Source organism: Myodes glareolus, chromosome X (assembly GCF_982192425.1).
Source record: "Myodes glareolus chromosome X, mMyoGla1.1, whole genome shotgun sequence".
NCBI classification, from domain to species: domain Eukaryota; kingdom Metazoa; phylum Chordata; class Mammalia; order Rodentia; family Cricetidae; genus Myodes; species Myodes glareolus.
The window spans coordinates 105,053,230-105,077,187 of record NC_142053.1 but is presented as its reverse complement, the minus strand read 5'-3'; the positions used below and the strand labels follow the sequence as shown (position 1 = coordinate 105,077,187).

The 23,958-nt window shown below is 36.7% G+C and overlaps 1 protein-coding gene across 2 annotated transcripts in view; it reads right to left on the bottom strand.

Annotated features, from left to right (window-relative positions):
• The window catches only part of Prrg1 (proline rich and Gla domain 1), a 114,856-nt gene extending 92,505 nt beyond the window's left edge, over positions 1-22,351 (bottom strand). Inside the window, exon 1 of one of the 2 annotated variants that reach the window (XM_048436309.3) lies at positions 22,203-22,351. The gene's annotated coding sequence lies outside the window, so the exon portion shown is untranslated. The other variant, XM_048436317.3, reaches the window with a different exon arrangement.
• Between the last annotated feature and the right edge of the window lie 1,607 nt (positions 22,352-23,958).

The window sequence follows — 23,958 nt, the reverse complement described above, 5'->3', positions numbered from 1 at the left end:
GGCATGTAAAATAAGAAAAATGTATTTTTAAAAAATAATTAATTAATTAATTAAAAAACCTCCCTGTTCAAGGCCAGACTAAACTGCACAAGACGAAAACAAAACAAACAAAAACAAACAAAAAACAGCAAACAAAACAACAACAACAACAAAAAACAGGGCATTTAGAATTCTAGGAAGTACGGATTATTTTAATATTTACAGATTTAATCTTACAGAAATTAATGTTTTCCATACTTCTGTCACTCTTATGGAATTGATCACTTACATACTTATAAAATTTGCATATCACTGAGGCCAAGCTCTTGGAAGCATATTACCTTCTACTACTGATATTTTTATTTCTTATGATATTCTTCCATCTTGGAAATGGTCAAAGAAACTTTAATTTGAAGCCATGAGTCAGATAACACTTAAAATACATGTTTCTGATGGCTAGTGATGGTGAGTATATTTCATATATCTATTGGCCATTCATGCTTCACCTTTTAAGAACTGTCCTCTCATTTCAATAACGTATTTATTGACTGGGCTATTAAATTTCTTGGATAGTTTTTTGAATTTTTTTAAATATTTTATGTTCATGCATACAGTGTTCTGCCTGCATGTGTACCTGTACGCCAGAAAAGGGCATCAGATCTCATTACAGATGGTTGTAAGCCACCACGAGGTTGCTGGGAATTGAACTTAGAACCACACTGGAAGAAAGCCAGTACTCTTAAACTCTCAGCCATATAGTCTATATATTAATCCTACATCAGATATGTATCTAGCAAAATTTTATCTCTATGTATGCTGATTTTTCACTTGATAAATTAACTGATTTCCTTGCTATGAAGAAGTTTTAAAATTTTTGTTAAATCACATTTATGTCAATCATTGGCACTATTTCATAAATGACTAGAGTTCTAGTCAGAATTGCTTGCCTATGCTAATATACTGAACTATTTTTCCTCTATCAGTTTAAGAGTTCTCATCTTACATTAAGGTCTTCAATCCATTTGGAAATGGTTTTTATACAGAATGAAGACAATGTGTTTGCCAGTACCATTTATTGAAGAAGCTGTTTTTTCTCCAAATTATGTTTTTGGCATCTCTGTCAAAAAGCAGATTTCTGTAATAAAAACCACACTGAGATGCCACCCCTGTTCAAATAGTAGCCAATAAGAAAAAAAAAATAATAACAAATGTTGGTGAGAATAAAAGTAAACCCTTATACACTGGTGGAAGGAAGGTAAGGTAAACCAGCTCAGCTGTTATAGAAAAATGTATGAAAAGGTGCTCAAAAACTAAAAATAGACTTACAATATGACTCACTTGTACTGTTTTTCAGTATTTATTCAAAAAGACTCTAATTCAACAAATCACAGGGACACTAGAAAATCAATGCTTATTGTAGCACTATTCACAACAACTAAGTCATGGAACTATAAGTTAGGTACTCAACCACAGAGGACTGGACATAAAACTATAGTTTATACACACAATGAAATTTTTTAACCATAAAGAAGAAAGAAGTTATACTATTTGAAATAGAATTAACAGAAACACAACTAGAAATAATTATATTAAGTCAACTGAGTCAGTCTCAAAAAGACAAGTATCATATTTTCTCTTATTTATGAATTACAGATACATAAAATCCTATGTACATTAATGACATGAGCATAAAAATAAAACTTAGAAAAGGGGGCTTAATGTAGGTAGAAGGGGTGAAAAAGATGGTAATAAAGTGTGGAGGTATGCTCAAAGTATATACTTGCCTGAGGATGGCTTTGCATAACTGTATAATAAAAACAAAACAATAAATAAAAAGAATTTCAAGGCATAAAAAGATGTTGTGCTTGATAATTAACATGGTATGTTTACTTCTAAAAATATAATATATGTGTAACATAATTGACTATACATGTGTCATGGAATTTAAAGTAGTAAGGAGCAATCATAGCACTTGTTTCTTTGGGCCAGCTCAACACATGGTCTTTACAATTCCTTTTCCCCTTTCCTTTCTATAGTATAACGGCTGCAAATTTTTTCAGATTTTCATGTAACCCAATTTTGACCAAAAGTGATGTTTAAAAAGTCTTCTCTACAATATTATTCTGGCACATCCTCCTTCTATTTGCTCTCTTTCTTCTTGCATGGAATAGAGTCATTTGAACAATTACAGTAATGAGAAAGCCTTATGCTATGATTGGCAGACTAGAACAATAGAAAAGTACATCCTTGAAGACCTTCATTCTGAACTGTGCATTTCCAAACCTACTCTACGAAATAGCTACATACCTACCTAAGGCTCTATTGATTGCATTTCCTGTTTTCAAAAGAGGTGACTGCAAAAATAATGATGAAATTAATAATGATTAAGCTCTCTACTTGCATGAGAAAAAAAGATACACATTAGAGATGCAACAAACACATCTTATATTCTACAAAAGGACACTGAAAAGAATGACAAGGTTATCTACATCTCGAAAAGATTATAAAAACAAAAACTTGCTTGCCAGGAGCAAAGGGGAAAGAACACAGTATTCTGTCTTCTGCCCAATACTCCCACCTTTATTCCCATGCTAAAAAAGATTAGAAGCTTAGAACATTGTAATAAAAGGTAATTTCTTATCTTTATGAAAAAATTAAAAAGAATTCACCACAGCCAACTATTGTACCAGGTCTCAATTATTACTAAAAGGAATATAAAACTTGCCCCATATTGTGCATATGTTAATGGACATAGCCAAGTTTACTTCACCGAACCAACCAGACACAACTCAGTGACTACATAAGTGTATCAGATATGCTGTTGCATCTGACCTGAAGTCTAATCTTCCAAGTCTTCTGACTAAAATCTATTTTATTCCTTTCCATGTAGTAATCACCTCACTTCGAGAATAAAGAGAAAAGCATCATGATGTCATTTGTGATCATTAAAAATTCTCAATGCAATTATGATCTCTGGCAAAGATCCCAGGAGACCAAATCAGACTATTGTGTAATTCACAGCTTCAAAGTCCAAAGTCTTTAGAGACTAACTGGATCCAAGAACTTTAGAAAGTTACCTCACCATCTGTTCACTTCCTTGGAAACTGCCTCTGAAATGTCTAGCTACAACATTAACTACCAAGAAAAGTCAGTCTTAGGAAATGCTCCTCCTACATACCAATGTTTCTACTAAAAATTTGACAATTTTATCTTTGAGCAAGCATTTGCTAAACTTCATCATAAAATGATGTTATATTGTTAATTCTAAAACAGACTTTCTCTCTATCTGAACACAAATATTGAAATAGGAGTCAAGTCTCTTAAAACATAGGTTCTTACTTCTAGTTTAATTGAAGTATTCATCTATCATAGAACTGTGAGAGTAAGGCAAAGGATAGTAATTAATGTTTTTTTTTTAATAGAGAAACAACAGAAATGCAAGTGGATCCTCAGAAGAATCAAAACACCCCCATTAAATTACAAATGAATCATATGGGGGCTAAGTATATCATTGGCAACATACATGAACGTTCCTTATAAAGATTCGTTAGCCTTATGTGCTTTCTCATTCTAGTCTTAAATTATTTTTCACATTTTCAGTGCTCACTGATGCAATTAATCCCTGAGGGTAGCTTAGAATGCTTGATTTCAACTCATGATACCTGAGGAAAAAAGAAGCTGCTTATAAGCTGATATGTAGCTATGAATCACAAGAGACAACTGCCAGATAATTACTTAAAAAACCGAGAAATTGCCAAATATTTTCAGAATTCCCCAGTCCACCTATGTTATTAAGTGCAGACCTAGAGCAGAGAACTGAAGGCACTTTCTGATTTATGAGGTTAAATACTTGAGTGAATACCAGAAAACAATCTTATACTTGCATCCCCTTAAAGCAATCACCCTAAAAAAATCAATGTTAAATGCTTAACTTTAATGAAAGGTCAACAAGGGGAATTTGACATCATTGCCATGCAATACTGAAGAGTACCTACACTAAGGACTTGATTTTACCATAATATTAATTCATAATCTCTTACATAAATATAAATGAGATAGGTAATAAGTCCAAATTCAAGTGGAAATTTAATAAATTTTAATGAATATGTTAACCCCCAACTCATAAATAAAAGTCATTCCTTATTTGCTATTTTACACTTTTAAGTCTGTGATAATTTTCTCAAGTCTCCTAATGTCTATAACCATCTTTAAGGTATTCCTGTAAATAATCTCATTTACTTTGCCCTTCGTCTATGAGGCAGAAACTACAAAATGAACTTTATTTAATTACCTAGCTTACTATTCCCTAAAGTCTTCCAATAAATGAGTTAGGCAGAAGTACAAAAACATCATTACAGGAATTTTCCCAAAACAGCTCATTTACATAGCAATATATAAGCACATCATGATAGGCTAATGTTTACTTAACATGGTTTTAACATGTCTGTTTAGAAACATGACAACAAGAAAACTTAAAAATATTTTTCTGTAATGTTCACCATTAACTAATTTACTAATGATGAGCAATTTATTACAGCAAATTCATTGAATAACCAATTACTCAGTAGGCCTTGTAATAGATGCAATTTCTAAAAAGTAAGCATTTGGCTCAAAACAGCTGTAAACAGTTTTCCTTTTATTTTAAAAAGAAATTTTCAGAACCTGAAAAGTATTTTCAAATACACTATATTTTAGAGAGGTGGGATTCTATAGGGTTCTCCTAGCCTCCAAAGGGTTATTCTTACCACTAAAAAAAAGTCATACTCACCCATTGTTGTATGAAAACAAAAAGCTTGAACACTTGAAAAGATGACTCAGTAAAGCAGAGGTGGGTGTTTCCTTTGGTTTAGTTTGCCTTTCTGTCCTAAGGGGGAAATGGGCCTCAAATCTTTCCATTGTGGATCCATTCAGGATAACCACATCTATAGGACCCCCACATACAAACAAGAAGGAATTATAAAGCCTAATAACCCAAATATAATAAAAAGAAAAATGAACTTAAGGTAGAGAACAGAGGCATACAGAATCTGAGATGAAACTCATCATTTCTAGGAGGGATGAAAGACATGGAGCTCTTAACCTTAGCTTTTTACCACCACATCCATAGTTCATATGACGAAAGTAGCAAGGGCACATGGAGCAAACTTCTCATTTTTCGGGTGGACAGAATCATAAAAGTCATGTTGGAAAATACTGAAGAGTATGGAACTAGAAGGAGTAAGAGTCAGGGAGAGTCTGCAATATTTTGTCTACCATGATCCCTATAGAACCCTAGATTAAGTTCCTAGAGAATAGATGTGTAATAAAATAATTGCAAACTGAGGCAAGAACTGCCATAGTGAATTCACCAGTATGTGCTGAGAAGTAGGTTGACACAGGTTTATGGTGTACACTTGCTTGGTGGAAGGGAGATGGCATGTCTTTTAGCATGGGAACTGTAATAGACAAAATAAGCATAGCAGAAGCAAGCACAAAAGAAAAGACTCAGCAGCCTGGCCTTAGAAAAACAAAGAAAAAGGATTCAAAGAACTGTGGTCATTCCAAAGATATAAAGGATAAAACCTTAATCTCTAACTACTGATATCTCTGACTAAACACTGAATCACATTTATATAGACCAGACTGTTACAAAACAAAAACTAGCTAGGACCTACTTCAAAAGTAGTAGAAGTTATCTCCATCTCTTTTGCCTGTCTCTTTCTGAGAGAAAACAGAAATGAGATGAGAATTTGAAATTATATGGTAATGAAACTACATCAGGATCTTAAAGTGCAATTAATAGTGCTTAGAAAAAAATTTAAAGTCTCAAATGATTATGTTTTAAAAGAACATAATGCAATATTAACAGTGGATTACATTTTCTGTTGTAATAAAAACACCATGACCACGGCAACTTAAAGAAGGAAAGGCTTATTCTGGCCTTACAATTCTAGAGGGATAGGAGTCCACTACCATTATGGCAGATAATATGGCAGTGGGCAGGCAGGTGTGGCACTAGAGCATCAGCTAAGAGCTCAGATCCTGATCCACAATCAGGAAGCAGAGAAAGAGGGGCACACTGGGAATGACTGGGGAGTACTGAAACATTAAAGACCACCGCTATTGAGACACTTCATCCCACAAGGCCAAATCTCCTAATCCTTCCCAAACATTTCGATTAACTTGGGACCAAATATTGAAACACATGAACCTATGGGAGCTGTTTACATGCAAACCATTGCAGAAACATTTTTAAATGTAAAATTTAGAAAATAATTTTTCTGAATCTTCTTATTTTCTAGAGATAATGCTGGGATAAGAATACTTTACTTTCAACTCTACTACAGAGCTACAGTACTGAAAACAGCCTGGTACTGGCATAAGAAGAGACAGGAGGACCAATGGAACCGAATAGAAGACCCAGATATTAATCCACACACCTTCAAACACCTAATTTTTGACCAAAAAAATCAAATGGAAAAAAAGAAAGCATATTTAACAAATGGTCCTGGCATAACTGGATATCAACATGTAGAAGAATGAAAATAGACTCATATCTATCACCATGCACAAAACTCAAGTACAAATGAATCAAAAACCTCAACATTGGGAACATGGGGACCTTGGCGGAGGGCTGAAGGTGGGAGCAGAGAGGCAGGGAGGGGAGCAGAGAAAAATGTAGCGCTCAATAAAAATCAATAAAAATAAAAAAAGAAAGCTAAAAGTGAATTAACTTTTGGCCATCAATATAATTCATAGCTTTCATTAGTAGTGTATATATAGATATGTTAAACAGCTTTTGAACGCAGAATAATGTAGTGCCCTTACAAAGTTCAATGTAACAGACTATATGCAAAAGGGGACTACTCAAGACTCCATAGTCAACATTATACAGAGATGGTTGATTTAATTAAAGTTTTTGGGAAGTAAATTCATACACTGCTTTAAACATATACATCTCAACTACAATTTGATAAATTTTAAAAAGAGAAGCAAAAACACATAACTTTGTAGTAATTAAACAGGATAAAAAAATATCCCCCAAAAATAACAATACCAGTTAAAATTCAAAAACTATACCACTAGAGAGAAAATCCTTGGTGAGACCTAGGATAACTGGTAAAAGTTAACTATACAGTGTTTTTCCTGGGCAGGCCCTCTATTAAGAACTGAAAGTAACAGTAAAAATAATTCATAAAACAGTCTTCAGCTATTGTCCACATAGGAAAGAAATTGGCAATGAAAATAAAAATCCACATAATACGTGTGAGTTTTTTTCTGGCATATAATATCAATGAAAGTTTAAGAGACTATAGTAGTGTCTCAGAATTTTTATTGCTGTGAAGAGATGCCACGACCATGTTCTCTCTCTCTCTCTCTCTCTCTCTCTCTCTCTCTCTCTCTCTCTCCCTCTTCCCCTGTTGTGTGTGTGCATGTGTGTGTCTGTGTATGTCTTCCTGTGTGTGTCTGTGTATGTCTGTGGCTTTTTTGAGACAAGGTTTCTCTAACAGACCTGCCTGTCTGGGAACTTGCTTTGTAGACCAGGCTGGCCTGGAACTCACAGAGAACTACCTGCCTCTGCCTCCCAAGTACTGAAATTAAAGGTGTACACAACCATGCCAGACAGCTCTCAGGGGAAAAAATAGTTGGGATGGTTCATTTACAACTCACAGATCAAGGGACATGAGGTCCCCAAAACCCCAGCAGAGAACCCCTACTGGACCTGAAGACTCATCAATCACCAGAATCTGGTCAGAAGATCTGAGAGAAAACAGAAACCAAGGAACAAAATAGTCACTCAACAAAGACAAGCACAGGAATCAACACCTAGACCTATAATCACCCCAAATCAAAATGCCTAAATGGCATTGTAAAAACACAATCAAAAACAAAAAGGGCAGTATGTCACCACCAGAACCAAGCTATCCTTATGACAGCAAGACCTGAACATTCCAACACAATTGAACCACAAGAAAAAGACATTAAAATAACATTGTGAAGATGATAGAGGTCCGTAAAGAGGAAATAAAAAAATAAAGAAATAGAAGAAAAGACAGCCAAAAATTGGAGGAAATCAATAAATCTCTTAAAGAAAGTCAAGAAAACCAACAAAAAAACAAACAGTTGACAAAAAAATATAAAGCTGTTTGTTCAATACCTGAAAATGGAAATAGAAGTAATAAAGAAAACACAAACTAAAGAAATTCTGGAAATAGAAAACCTGGACAAGCAAACAGGAACTATAAATCCAAGCATCAACAACAGAATACAAGAGATAGAAGAGAGAATTTCAGGAACTGAAGATATGATAGAGGAATAGATTCATCAGTCAAAGAAAATGTTACATCTGAAAATTCCTGAAAATAAAACATCAAGGAAATCTGGGACACTATGAAAAGACCAAATAAAAAAATAACAGGAATAGAAGAAGAATCCCAACTCAAAGGCCAAGAAAATATATTCAACAAAATTACAGGAGATAATTTTCCCAACCTTTAAGAAGGACATACCTATAAAGGTACAAGAAGATTACAGAACACCAAATAGACTTAAAGAGCACCAATAGAAAAAAAGTCCCCTTGGCACATAATAATCAAACACTAAACATACAGAACAAAGAAAGCATATTAAAAGCTGCAAAGCAAAATGAGAAAGTAACATATAAAGGTAGATCTATTAGAATTATACTCAATATCTCACTGGAGTCCCTAAAAGCCAGATATGCTGCAGACTTTAAAAGACAACAGATGCCAGCCAGGCTATACCAGCAAAACTTTCAATCACCATAGAAGAAGAAAATAAGATATTCCATTATAGAGTCAAATTTAATCAATATCTATCCATAAACACAGCTCGACCGAAGCTACTTAAAGGACTCCAACCCAGGGAAGTTAGCTACACCAACAAAAACAAAGGCAATACTTCCACACACACCCCCACCCCTAAGGGGAGATGGTTAGGGAGAGGGGAGAGGGGGAGGATTGGGGATGGCTTGGGGGAATGGGAGGGGGGCAGGGAGGAAGGATGGTTATGGGAGCAGGGAAGTTTATATCTCAACTAAGGGAGCCATTTTAGGGTTTGCAAGAGACTTGATTCTAGAAGGGTTCCCAGGCCCAAGGAGAGGTCCCTGGGCAGCAGAGGAGAGGGTGCCTGAACTGGCCTTGGCCCATAACCATACTGATGAATATTTTGCATGTCACCACAGAACCTTCATATGGCAAAGGATGGAGATAGAGACAGAGACACATATTGGAACACTGGACTTAACTCCCTAGGTCCAAATGAGAAGCAGAGGGAGGGAGATCGTGAGCAAGGAAAGTAGAACCAGAGGGAACCTTCATCCAACGATGGATGGAGATAGAGACGGAGACCCACATTGGAGCACTGGACTGAGCCCCCAAGGTCCAAATGAAGAGCAGAGGGAAGGAGAACATGAAAAAGGAAGTCAGGACCGCGAAGGGTGCGTTCACCCACTGATACAAGGGGACTGATCTAATGAGAGCTCACCAAGGCCAGCTGGACTGGGACTGAACAAGCATGTGATCAAACCGGATTCTCTGAATGTGGCTGACATGGGGGCTGACTGAGAAGCCATTGACAATGACACTGGGTCTTGTTTCTTCTGCATGGACTGGCTTTTTGGGATCCTGGCCTGTTTGGATGCTCACCTTCCTGGACCTGGAGGGAGGGGGAGGAACTTGGATTTCCCACAGGGCAGGAAACCCTGACTGCTCTTGGGAATGGTGAGGGAGGAGGAGAGGGAGTGGGAGGAGTGGGAGGGTATTGGGAGGAGGGGAGGAAGTAGAAATTCTTTAAATAAATAAGGAAAAAAAAGAAATTAAAAAAAACAAAGGCAATAGATAATCTCACACCAAAAGGAAACTACATACATTCACACCACCATCAAAAACAACAACAACAAAATAATGGAAATTAACAATCACCAGTCATTATTATTTCTCAATATCAATGGACTCAATTAGTCAATTAAAAAAAAACCCAAGCTAACAGAATGGATAAAAAAAGGGATCCATTCATCTGCTGCATACAAGAAACACACCTTGACACCAAAGACACACATCAACTCAGAGCAAATCGTTGAAAAAACACTTTTTAAGCGAATGGACCAAAGAATAAAGCTTGTGTAGCTATACTAATATCTGAGAAATAGACTTTAGACCAAAACTAATAAAAAGAGATGAAAAGGACATTTCATATTCATCAAAGAAAATTCCACCAAGATGATGTCTCAATTCTGAATATCTATGCAGCAAATAGTAAGGCACCCACATCTGTAAAAGAAACATTTCTAAAGCTTAAATCATATGTCAAACCCCACATATTAATAGTGGAGGACTTCAACATCACTCTCTTACCAATGATCGGGTTGCCCAGACAGAACCTAAAGAAACGAACGGAACTAACAGATGTTATGACTCAAATGGTCCAAATAGATATCTACAGAATGTTTCACCCAAACAGCAAATAATACACCTTCTTCTCAGCATCTCATAGAGTAGAAACTTGGACACAAAGCAAATATTAAGAGATACAAAAAAATTGAAATAACAGTCTTATCTTATGAGATCATCATAGATTAAAGTTGGAGATCAACAACAACACAAACCACAGAAAACCCACAAACTCATGGAAACTGAACAACTCGCAACTGAATTTCCACTAGGTCAAGAAAGAAATAAAGGGCTGGAGAGATGGCTCAGCAGTAAAGAGCACTGATTGCTCTTCCAGAAGACCCAGGTTCAATTCCCAGTACCCACATGGCAGCTCACAACTGTCTATAACTCCTGTTCCAGGGGATCTGACAACTTCACACCAATGCATATAAAGTTAAATAAATCATAATAAATTTAAAAAAGAAAGAAAGAAAAAGCGTAAATAAAAACTTCCTAGATTTCAATGAAAATGACCGTGCAACATGCCCAAACTAATAGGACACAATGAAAGCAGTGCTAAGTTCATAGCACTCAATGCCTACATAAAAAAGTTGGAGAAATTTCACACCAGTGACTTAACAGTACACCTGAAAACTCTAGAACAAAAAGAAAAAATACACTCAAGTGCAACAGAAGACAGGAAATAATCAAACTGAGTACTGAAATCGATAAAATAGAAACAAGCAAAACAATGCAAATAATCAATGAAACAGAGTTGGTTCTTTGAGAAACCCAGCAAGATAGACAAACCCTGATCCAAACTAACAGATGACATGTTAGTATAGAAAAGCAATCCTAAAAATTCTACCAGGGAACTCCTATAGCTGAAAAAAACCTTTAGTGAAATGGCTGGATACAAGATTAATTTTCAAAACACAGTAGCCCTCTCATATGCAATTAAGAAATGGGCAGAAAATAAAATCAGGGAAGCAACACTCTTGATAATAGCCATAACAATATATAATATTTTGATGTATCTCTAATCAAGAGAGTGACCTGTCTGACAAGAACTTCAAGTATTTGAAGAAAAATATAGGAAAATATATCAGAAGATTGAAAGATCTCCCATGCTCATGGATCAGTAGGATTAACATAGTAAAAAGGCCATCTTATCAAAATCAATCTACAGATTCCATGCAATAGCCATCAAAATTACAATACAAATCTTTACAGATCTTGAAAGAAAAATACTCAACTTTATATGGGAAAATAAACAAACAAGCAAACAAAAAACCAGGATAGCTTACACAATCCTGTACAATAAAAGAAATGCCAGAGGTATCACCATGCCTGATCTCAAACTCTATTACAGAATGACAGTAATAAAAACAGCATTAGGTATTGGCATAAAAATAGATGCATTGTTCAATGGAATCAAACCTAAGACCAGACATAAATCCACACACCTATGGACATTAGAGCTTGACAAAAAATCAAAACTATACAATGGAGAAAAAGAAAGAATCTTCAACAAATGGTGTTACCATAACTGATGTCAGCATGTAGAAGAACGGAAATAGATCCATATCTATCACCCTGCACAAAACTCAAGTACAAGTGGATCAAAGACCTCAACATAAATCCAGTTAGACTGAACCTGACAGAAGAGAAATTGGGACGTAGTCTTGAATGGATTGGCATAGAAAACTACTTCCTGTATATAACACCAGTAGCAGACACCAAGATTGACAATTAATAAATAGGACATCCTGAAACTAAAAAGTTTCTGTAAGACAAAGGGCATTGTCACTAGGACAAAACACAGACTACAGAATGGGAAAAGATCTTCACCAGCCCCACATCTGACAGAGGGCTGATTACAAGAATATATAAAGAACTCAAGAAACTAAACATCAAAATATCAACTAATTCAATTTAAAAATGGGGTACAGATCTAACCGGAAAACTCTCAAAAGAAGAATCTCAAATGGTTGAGAAACACTTTAAAAAATGTATATCATCCTTAGCCATCTGGGAAATGCAAATCAAAATGACGCTGAGATTTCACCTTCCACCTGTCCAAATGGCTAAGATCAAAACCACTGAAGACAACGTATGCTGCAAAGGATGTGGGACAAGGGAAAACTCTTCCATGCTGGTGGGAGGGCAAACGTGTACAGCCACTTTGGAAATCAATATGGTGGTTTGTCAGCAAGATATCCCAGAGGAGTTTCGGTGAGGGTCCAGCATTGATGGTGTAGCAGAGGCCAGAGGCCTTGAACCTGATCAACAACACACTACACAATTTGCAAGTAAAGCTGTTTGTTCAAAAGAGTATGCTGCACAATACACTGCAGCTCCCAACATCACTAAGACGAATGAAGAGGTGACAGAGAAGTGGGAAAAATAGAATAGTGAGGGCGTTTTTTTATTATTTGTTTTTGTGTTTTAATTAATATTCCTATTTTTTATTTTTATTATTTCTTTTTATGTTTTCCTGGGGGTGGAGGATGCAGCAAGGGAGAAGCGTGGATACAGAGGAACTGGGAAATGGGTGAGACTGGAACGTCTGATATGAAATTCACAAAAAATAAATTTAAAAATATATAATAAATAAAGAAGCTGAAGTGTGGTTTATCACAGTTGATGGTATTGGGGGAGGGGTAGGGAAGGATTCAATTATCTTTCATTGATAACTCAGGGCTAGCTACTGGGTGACTGAGCATGTTCCAATGAATATATGGGCAACACGAATTGGACTTTGTGTATTTTTTTCTTTTGGAGGTAGGGCACAAAGATGAGAGTGTAAACCTGGAAGGAATAGGGAGCCAGTGTGATGGTGTGTATTGTATGAAATCCCCAAATAATCAATAGGAATATTATGCTGGGGGAAAATAAAGAAAAATTTAAAAATGAAAACAAATATCACAACAACTTAAAGGAATACAGAAAACAAATTTCATCTGTTTTTTTTCAAACTGTGACTAGATATCTGATGTTCTCAGCACCATGTCCTCTGTTTAATGAACTGAACTCAGGATGTTTTCAAGAGCAGTAAGTGCTCTTAACTGATAAACCATCTCTGCAGCCCCAAATAAGAAAAGTAACCAGTGGTCTCTTCTCAAAGTAAAGTCTTTAAAATCAGTTAACTCTATATACTCTTGACCCTGTGGTAAGTGAGGAGGGCAGTGCCTGAGACACACTTAAAACATGTTTCTTATTGTCTTGTTCCAAGCAGTTGGCTTGTTTTTAGAATTGCTTGTTTATGAATTAGGGGAGTCTGTCTGACTGTGTCTGCATATGTGTTTGCGTGTTTGAGTGTCCTTGTATGTGTGGTAGTCAGAAGGTGACTGGTGTTCTCTATAACTTTGTACACTTTTCTTTTAAGGCAGGGGTCTCTTCCTGAACTGAGGCTGTTTTCATGTTGAAGAGTGGAAGCCCAAGCAATCCCCTTATTTCTTCCCTCTTAGAGCTGGACATGTGATTTCAGAATAATCACCACTGAGTCACCTCTCTGACCCCTAGCTGACTTGTTTTTATTAAGCATAGTCTCTTTAACAGCTATCCCTCTCTTGGCTCCAGTTTTATGAAAGCTACACGCCATAACTTTTGCGAAAACTTCAAGCTTTCAATTATTTTTTCTTAACTTATTGTTTTCAGTTCTCACCATAAATCTCTCTATAAGCAGCAAGGAAAGCCCATATTGCAGAATGAATGCTTCACTGTGTAGAAATACCTTCTACCAGGCTAATTAGTCTATCACTTTCATATTTAACCTCTCACGAAGTCTTATGGCAGAAGCAAAATGTAGAAAAGTTATTTGACACACATGAAACATGAATAATCTCTAGTTCAATTACCAATGGAACTAGAATCCTCATTTCCATCTGAAATATCATGAGCAGTTTTTCCTGGCCACATCCCTGTGAGTATTCTGAGCTAAGGTTCTAGGCAAATTACCCATTTGTCTCTGGTTATAAAATTCGGGGCTTTTCTTAACCCTCATTTCTATTTCTCCCCAAATTTTTATGACACCCATGTTCTAAAACCATCTTAACGACAGTCATGCCAGCCATCACAGCAACAATTTCACCTCTCTAGCACTTAAGTTTTTGTGCTAAACATTTTTTTTCCATTACTGTGACAAATACCTGAAGGAATAAAGTCAAAGCTCACATTTTCAGAAATTTCAGTTGGGAATTGGCTATGTTCATATTTCTGGATAAGTAATGAGGTGAAATATCATGGCAGAAAGGCACGGTAGAATAAAGTCCTTCAGTGCATATGAGCCAGTAACAGAGAATATGTGCTTGTTCTAACAGCTCTCTCCTTTTCATTTATTCCATCTGAGTCTTGTTTATGCTGGTGTTCCTCATATTTGAGGTGAGTTTAAATTTCCTCAATTACTTCTCTCTGAAAATTCCCCAAGGTTACACCCAGAAATGTGTTTTATCTTCTGGACATCTTTCAACCAATCAAGTTAAAAGTCAAGATTAATCAGTACAGAAAGGGACTTCCTTAACTTCACAAAAACAATCTGTTCCTTAAAAATTACTAATAACATAATATTTAATGGTTTGAAACAGGAAGCACTCCCTCTAATTCAGAAACAAGGCAAATATATCTCCTTTTACCACTTCTTTTTACATCATATTGAAAATTCTACCAAGTGGAATTAGTGAAGGAAAGAAAATAACTGTTAAATACAGTTAGAGCCAAGAAACAAAACTGCTTTTGTTTGCATATGACATGAGTGTCTCAGTAGAAAATATCAAAGAATTGACAAAACAGCTCCTAGAATTAGTATAGCTAGATTTCATGATATAAGGTTAAGAAACAAAATTCAATGTTCTTCCTATATAATCAGGAATGAACAATCACAAATTGAAACTTAAAACACATCACAATTTATCTTGGCATGTCTTTGATATTAATTAGTTAACATTCTAATAACATTTATATAAGATGTCTATTATGAAAACCCTGATGAAATAAATAAAAGGACCAACAAAATTAAAGTACTTCTGGAATCAAGGATACAGAGACCCAATAGATTCAAGGTATCCCTTTCCCCCAAAGAAACATTAAACAACTTATTTTATGCCTATAAAAATTGGTTCTGAAATTTATATTGAAAGGCAAAAGTTATGAAATAGCCAATTCAATACTAGAAAAGAATAAAGGCAGTGGAACATTACTGTCAATTTCAAGAATGTATTAATTACTTGTCTCATTGCTGTGAAAAATACCTAACAAGAGGAACTTAAGGAAGAATTTATTTCTTATTACAATTCCAGGGGATATTATGCAGCATGGCAGGAAGGAACAATGGCAACAGTGGGAAACAGCTGTTCAAATTGTGTCCACAGCAGAAAGAAAAGACAGTGATGAATGCCTGTGCTCAGCTCACTTTCCTTCTATTTATTCAGTCAGGGACCACAGCCCATGAAATGGTATGACCCACGTTTATGTTGATTGTTCCTATGTCAGTTAACTTAATCAGGGCAATACGTCACACATGGGCCCAGAGATTGTTTCCATGGTGATTCTAAATATCATCAAATGGAAGGAGATGGGGAAAGGGAAACCATGACCAGAATAGATTATATGAAATTTCAATAAAATAAAATTAATCCCCACAAAAATTTACTATAAGACTAAAGTAATAAAAAACAATGTGAGATTTGCAAAATAATAGATTAGTCAATGTAATAGAATAAGTTCTCATAAAGGGATACATATTAATGCAGCTAACTTGTCTTTGAAAAAGGACTAAAGAAAACATAATGAAGAAAACATAAGTCTTTCATTTAATGCTAACATAAATGGATATCAGCGTGCAAAAAGAAAAATGAATATGGAGATCCAGGCTACGCATGTGGTTATACCTCTTAAGTTCCAGCAACCAGGAGGCAGAGGCAGGCAGATCTCTGTGAGTTTGAGGCCAGCTTAGTCTACAAAAATGTTCCAGGACAGTCAGGTTTTTACAGTGAGATCCTGTCTCAAATAAAATAAATATAGAGTTGATAAATGCAGTTCAGTTGTTAGAGTGTTTGCCTAACATACATGAAGCCCTGGAGTCAACTTGAAGAATAGATAAGAAAGCTATATGCATATTTCACACACAGAACAATTAATTTTTAAACTCATTGCTAACTTAAAATGGGCCACCATGTTATATGTAAAATATAAAACATTAAAACTCCTAGAAGATACTAAAAGGTAACTTAAATGACTTCAGGTATGATGATGATCTATAAAAGGAACAATTAGTAAACAGGGCTTCATTAAAACATAAACCTGATGCTCTACAAAAGACACTGTCAAGAAAAATAAAAAGAAAATATACTTGCAAATTATTAGATAAAAGACTATCAGGCCAAATATAGAAGTACTTGGTTTAAAAATGGCTAAAGGGGAGGGAGGTAGTGGAGCACACCTTTAATCCCAGTATTCAGGAGGCAGAGGTAGGCGGATCTCTGTGAGTTCGAGGCCAACCTGGTCTACAAGAGCTAATTCGAGAAAAAGCTCCAAAGCTACAGAGAAACCCTGTCATGAAAAACAAAACAAAACAAAAAAGCTAAAGGATCTATAGAGACAACCCTCAGTACCTCAGTAAAATAAGAAACACAAATGGAAAATAAACATATGAAAAGATGCTCAGCATTATGTGTTTTTAGGGAAGCAACAATGGAATAGCACTATACATAGTAAAATGACCAAAATAGAGAACACTGACACTACTGTTAATGCTGTTGATGCAGAATGAGCCTCTCATTTGCTACCAGTGCAACTGAAAATATAGTACAGTCACTGTGTATGCTGTCAGTTTCTAGCAAAACCAAACTTATTCTTAACATAGAATACAACACTCACATTCCTTGGTATTTACTCAAAGGAGTTGTGAAGTTATGGTGTGGGAAGAGGCGAAAGGTTATAGAATATCGATATTTACACTAGCTTTATTTACTATTGCTAAAACTTAGAAGTAACAAAGAATTTAGGAGGTAAATAGACAAACTGTAACATAGCCAGGTGAGGTGTTATTACTCAGCACTTAAGAGAAATAAGTTATCAAACCATGGGAAGACATGCAGGAATTTGCAATGTGCATTACTAAATGAAAGGACTGAGGGAAACCACATAATGTATGATCCCAAGTATACAGTGTTTTGCACAGGTGAAAATATGGAAGTAGTGGAAGGACCAATAATTACTAGAGGTTAGAAAGAGTAAGTGATAAACATATGTGTTGTGGGAGAGAATATTTGTTTAACTATGTAAAGATGTGCTGCATTTGTTTAATTATGTAAAGGTATGTTGCTGTTTCACCTTGCCTGCCTAAGGCACCTGAATGGTCTAATAAAAAGCTGAAAGGCCAATAGCTTGGCAGAGGAGGAATGAGGTGGCTGGTAGGCAAAGAGAAAAGGGGGGCCAGCCAGCCCACTAGAGAACTGCCAATTGGGGGGGCAGCCAATCAGCAGGGCTAGCTAGACATGGAGAAATTAGGAAAGCAAGATGGAAAGTATGTAGATAAGGTAAATGAGACTCCGGTAAGCACACAGATTAATAGAAATGGGTTAATCTAAGTTAAAGGAAAAAAAACTAGCTAGCAACAAGACTAAGCTAAGGCCAAGCATTCATAATTAATACTAAGTCTCTGTGTCATGATTTGGGAGCTGGCAGTCCAAGAAAGCCTGCTACAAAGACGAAGCAAAGATTTGTAGGTCAGTCAAACTATCTGTGTGATATGACAAACGGGAATGCAATCATTACACTTGTGTCCAAGCCTATAGAATGTTTAACCCAAAGAGAAAGGTCTATGTAAACAATACATCTTGGGTGATAACGATGTGTCAGTGTCAGTTGAAACACTGGTACCACTGTGGTACAGGTTATCCTATAGTGCAGGAAATATAGGAGGCATATGAGAACTCTATTTCCTACTAATTTCCCTGTTAACATAAAACTTCTCTAAAAATAGTATTTCTTGATTAAAATTAATAACCTCTACACTTATAATGATTTACCTTAGTCCTTAAGTTTTCTACTAAGATACACCTACAAATTCTAGCTGGATACTAAATAAGAATCTTAAATAGATCCACTGAGAAATAGTAGTAATCATTTAATAAAACATGCAAAGAGAATACCATCAGCTTCACCCTCTCTGCTTTTAAACTTACATTTTAATTCATTCTTTTCTCTTCTCTGTGTCCCTAATCCCACTGTCTTCTGTTCCCTGCTCCTTTAATATCTTCAAGCATTACACCTTCAGTCACGCCTACGCTCTAACAGGCTTTTCAACTCTCTTTGGTGTTCCCATTGTACTGAACCTTTAAAATCTTCAAACTGCAATTTTTGTCTTCTTTTGCCAACAATTTACACACAAAAAAGGAGTTTATTTTCACTGTCTCTACACGCTTACTTCCACTACTCAAAGTACTTCTTAAACAAAGTGGACCTCAAAAAATTCCCTGGGTGATTTGTTTTGTTTTGTTTTTGTTTCTACATCCCCAATTTCTTTTCTTTAAAAAAAGGTTTTTATTTACTATGTATACAGTTTTCTACCTGCATGTATGACTGTGCACCGAAAGAGGACACTATAAATGGTTTTAAGCCACCATGTGGTTGCTGGGAATTGAACTCAGGATCTCTGGAAGAGCAGCCACTGCTTTTATCCTCTGAGACATCTCTGCAGCCCCTCTACACCCTCAATTTCTAATTTGGTGGGTTTATATGAAGGAAAGAAATTAATGTAAGCATGTTAGTTGAAAGCGCTTCCTAAGGGCAGAGTCCGATGCATAAGCCAAATTAAAAAACCTTTATTCCAAATACCTGCAATGTCGTTCTAGTCCTAAGAATGATAATAATATTCCACCAACTGAAGAATATAATTAAGTCAATCCTCTACACCTGACATAACCATCCCCAACCAAAAAAGAAAAGTTTCTTTGGTTATTAAATACAAGTATCTTCCCTTGCTTGTGTCCTTTTCACCCTCATGTAATATGACAACCCAAGATTTAAGCATACTCTTTTGTTTATCTAAAGATAGGGAAACACCAGAAACAGAAGAAGTCTGAATGAGAAAAATTCAAGGGAGAAAGGTGCAAAATAATCAAAATGGCTTGGTATCATTTTCTTCAATAAATGTGTGCATGAATCAGAAAATACGTAGAATTTTTTAAAAAAAATATTCATGGAGTACTCAGCCTTTCTGCATCTCAAATTTTATTCATAAATATCAAACTCTTGAAGCATTGTTTTTGGAAGGGTGATCATTTTTAAAGTTACATTGAAAAGGCAACTTTACATTTAAGTGGACAGGGGAGAAGTTAAGTAAAGGAAGAAAACAGGGGTTACTAATGACTAGGACAGGTTCTCTGCTTTTCAAGCATAGATTCTGGATCAATCAAGTTGCCAAATCTTGAGTCATTTTTAAACAATAGAATAAATTCATTCTTTAATAAAGTCAATATTTGCTAAGGATCCTCTTGGCAATGGGTAAATCCATTCAGGAGATGAAAGTTGGGGACAGGACTGATGAGACTGAGCCGAGTGAACTGGAAGGTCAGTAATACTGTTGTAGTTAAGAGAGCTGTTAGAGACAAGATAGCATAAATAGTCAGACCAAACTGATTAAGAATATAGTTCACAAAAGTTTCATTAGCTAAAGGCTCAAATCACCTTAAGACTCAGGAGTACAATATAATGTAGGTTGCAGTTTTCTTTATTAATGTGTTATCCTTTACAAATAGTATCTAGTGAGCTCTGTTAATTTTTAGTATTTCCTAAATTCAAACAGCACCTTATTCATGTCTTTCTGCAAATGACAAATTACACATTCCAGTATACACACTGACTATTCACTAGGTCTCTTTTAAAAAGTGCATTTTTATACTCATTTTCCTTTTATCTACAGTTTTTTTTTACACTTTTATGAGTATAAACTGTCACTAACACATGAGAGTGTATCTTTGTTCTCACACAAAAAACGTTGCTTAAACATCAAATAAAAGTTCAAAATTTCTTCTCGTACTCCATGAACTCCATTCAGGATGACTTATCTTTCTAGTAACATTTAATAGCTTGCAACTAATAAGTTTATTGGGCACTCCTCACGTGCAAGATTGCTATTTGGGTAGCAAGAGAAAAAAATAAGGGTAGAGCTATCAAACAGATAAAGCATGATTATATTCTAATATTTGCAGTAAGTTAATAAGAATGAGTCTGGAAGGGTGAATAGGAGTTCACTGGGCTCTTGGAAAAGGTGAAAGGCATCCATCCCTAGCATCCCCCTCACTAGTTTGATATTATCATCACCAAAGCCCTTTGAATAATTGGAGTAAAGAAGTGAATAAATAAAATAATAAGAAAACATGAGGAAATTCTGTTTAAACATATTTCAGATCTGAGAGTAAATGTTTATAAAACAGAATTCACAATCAAGGAAAGGAGGTGGAGTAGGAGGTTTATTATGTTGTATTAAATTAAATGAGTTAAAATATAAACATCTGCGCTTGGGACCACGTATTCTGTCTTTTATAAAAGTTCATAAAAATTAAAACGAAAGCATACAGGCCTTTATCTAATATCAGAACACTCTTCCTAATGTTTTATACTCTTAGCATCATTGTCAAAGTTTCTAAAGTCAGACTGCCATGTATCCGGCCGCACCATACCCTTAGAATACACTCTTCCTTGAAACAATGAGCACTAGTTTAGCTAAGAAATTTCAGTTACTGATTTGTACAACTTCAAGTTTTTCAAAATCTGGCCTTATACTGTAACTATCAAAAGAGATTCGTCTAGCTCAAAACTTTGCCACTCCACCTCTTCAGACACATTCACTTATTTCTTCTCAAATTCCATTAGTTGTTTTTCTCCCGATGGAACTCTTAAAAATGTATATGACACACACACACACACACACACAAAATGGCTGCAGTCTGAGCACGAACACACACACCAATTTCCAGTCACATTCCTATGGGGGATATTCTTACTCAAAATCAACAGACCAAGAAAAAGAAAAAAATCTTCAGCAGGAAAGTTCCAAAGTCTCTCCATTCCTCCAACTACAGGCCCTCATAGATTCCCCACCCTCTAGGGCGGCAACGTGACTGACTTCTCAAGCACGGACGCGGACACACATACATACACACACACACGTGTGTGTGTGTGTGTGTGTGTGTGTGTGTGTGTGTGTGTGTGTATGCGTGTATGTGCCCACGCGCGCGCGCCACCCTCTGCCACCCGCCACTGCCAACAAAACAGTTATAGCCTTTGTTAAAAATGTCCAGGCACAATGCATCAGAAGAGGGTCACATTCCCGAGCAGAGGAAAGTCATAGGAACGCCACACCCTCTATTGCAACAGCCTAGGCCGGATAGCCCACCTCTTCCAAACCCTCTCCCCAGCGACAGGAAACATTCCTGGCAACTCTGTACCCCGAAAAAGCAGAGCGAGGGTAGAGAGTAAGTTGGAACATCGCTCAGGAGCACCAAACTGGGGCGACTGAACTTGAAGCTGGGCCACCCTCCAGGGCCCTCAAGCAAAGCTACCCCTCCCGGCCTGGCCAAGCCCAAGTGTGGGCTTCCAGTTTGTCCACTCCCTTCTTCCTTCTTCTAATTCAGCCGCTCCCTACACACCTTGCCACGCGCGTCCCGTCACAGCTCACTCCTCTGCCCACGCGGCCGGAGCCCCAAGAAACCTCGGGCAGAGCCACCACCGACACAGCTGCACGAGTTTCCCTCAACCCGGTCAAAGTCTTCCATCCACACCCAGGCCCCTCTCGGGCTGCAGCCACGTTCTCTCGGAGGAGTTCCGCACTGCAGCCGCACTCACCGAGAGTCCCGCTCCGCTCCTAAGTGCTAAGGGAGCCGCAAGCCGCGCCTGCGCCCTCCCGCTCCCGCCGGTCGCCGAGTCAGGACCGGAGAAAGGAGCCAGCAGCTGCTGCTAACCGCCGTCCGGTGGCAGCGGTGGGGAGGGTTCCAACCGGGTAAAGGGAGGAGAGGAGGGGCCACGAGGGGTAGAAAGCAAGAGGCGGGGCCAGGCAGGGCGGGAAAGGGAAAAGTGGAGCCTGGGTAGCTTCTTACAACCTTGTGCTGTAGGCCTTTGAGCTGGAGCCATTCACTCTAGGTGCCCATAACCAGCACAGAAAAACTGCCATTGCCCCCTTCGTGTGTTCCTGTATCTACCCGCGAGCAAACATTACTTGGAGCAAGACCAAACAGCTGTCAGAGCAGAGTCTCTTTCTCAAACCACATTTTCAATCTCACCACCCTATTACTTCTTTTTCTTTGTTAATTCTCATTCCACATTTTCCTCGGCCCTCTTCAAGATAGTGGAATGCGAATTTCTCATCTGCATGCCTCCTAAGAAGATATGTCTGGAACTAGTGACTAGCCAACCAGACTTTGGATATTGTTATAGCTCAGGGAATTGCCCTTTCCCTGGGTTCAAACTTAAGCTACTTCTGAACCAACAAACTTGAGTTACTTCTTGAGGCCAACAATTTGCATTATCTTTAATATTATGAATGTATGTATGTATGTATGTATTTGAGACAAATTCTTGCTTTGTGGCCCTGGCTGTCTCACCGTGCTCTGAATAATTACATTGTTAAAATCCATCCAAATGCCTCAGAAAATGAGAACACAATTTGTCAAATAAGGCCTATTGTAGGTGTTTGTTTTATAATTTGAACACTAGGCTTTTAAGAGCCCCTCTTAGATATGGGATGCAAGACCATTCTGTTGTGTAGACTTCCTTCTAAGATTAGAAGCCTTCTGATTTTTAGCAATTAAAGGAGCCTAAAGTGATTATTATTCTATGCTGCATGCATGCTTAGTTTTAAGTTCTGAGCTTTTCTGTTTAGACTGGTCAGCTGTGGCATGGCATTTCACATGCTTTCAGATCAGCTATTAAAATAAACACACCTCAGTGAACCCAAAGAGAATTGGGTGTGGGCTTGAAGTGATTTGTTTCAAGATAATTTGCCTCCACCCCCTTTTTTACTTTGGTCAGTGATGGAATTAGTGCCACACTAGTAGGCCCTTCCCAATAAATACTTTAGTTGTGACTGGAACATTTTATGTGGTAGTCTAATAATTGTCACTAAAGATCTAAATATACCAAAATTCCTATTAGTTTTAGTTTTGTGGTTCTTTCATCTGTGGTTTTTTTTTTTCCAAAGTAGATGTTTCTGAGCTCACTTTTACTTTGCATTTGTTTAAAAAAAAAAGAAAAGGCTTAGAAAGATTGTAGGAAAGTGGGAAGTGCTTATTGATGAAAGTTTTGCTGGCAGGTTTTGCAGAGTGAATCTTTAAGTGACCGAAAATATAACTTATCCTATTTGTTTCACTAGTAAAATATTCCCTGTAAAGAAGGTGCTTTAAAAGTACTGTGGATCAAGAAAGGTGATTTTTAAAAATCTAACAGAGGTGGATATGTGGGAGATTTCACTTTTAATTTGATTGCTTTTTTATTCTTCTTTTTTTCCCTTAATGGTTATTTTGATGGAAGTAACCAATACTAGATTGAAATAGTTTAAGCAAAATACAAAGTTATTGTGTAACCTAAATTGTGAAAGGGTACGTCT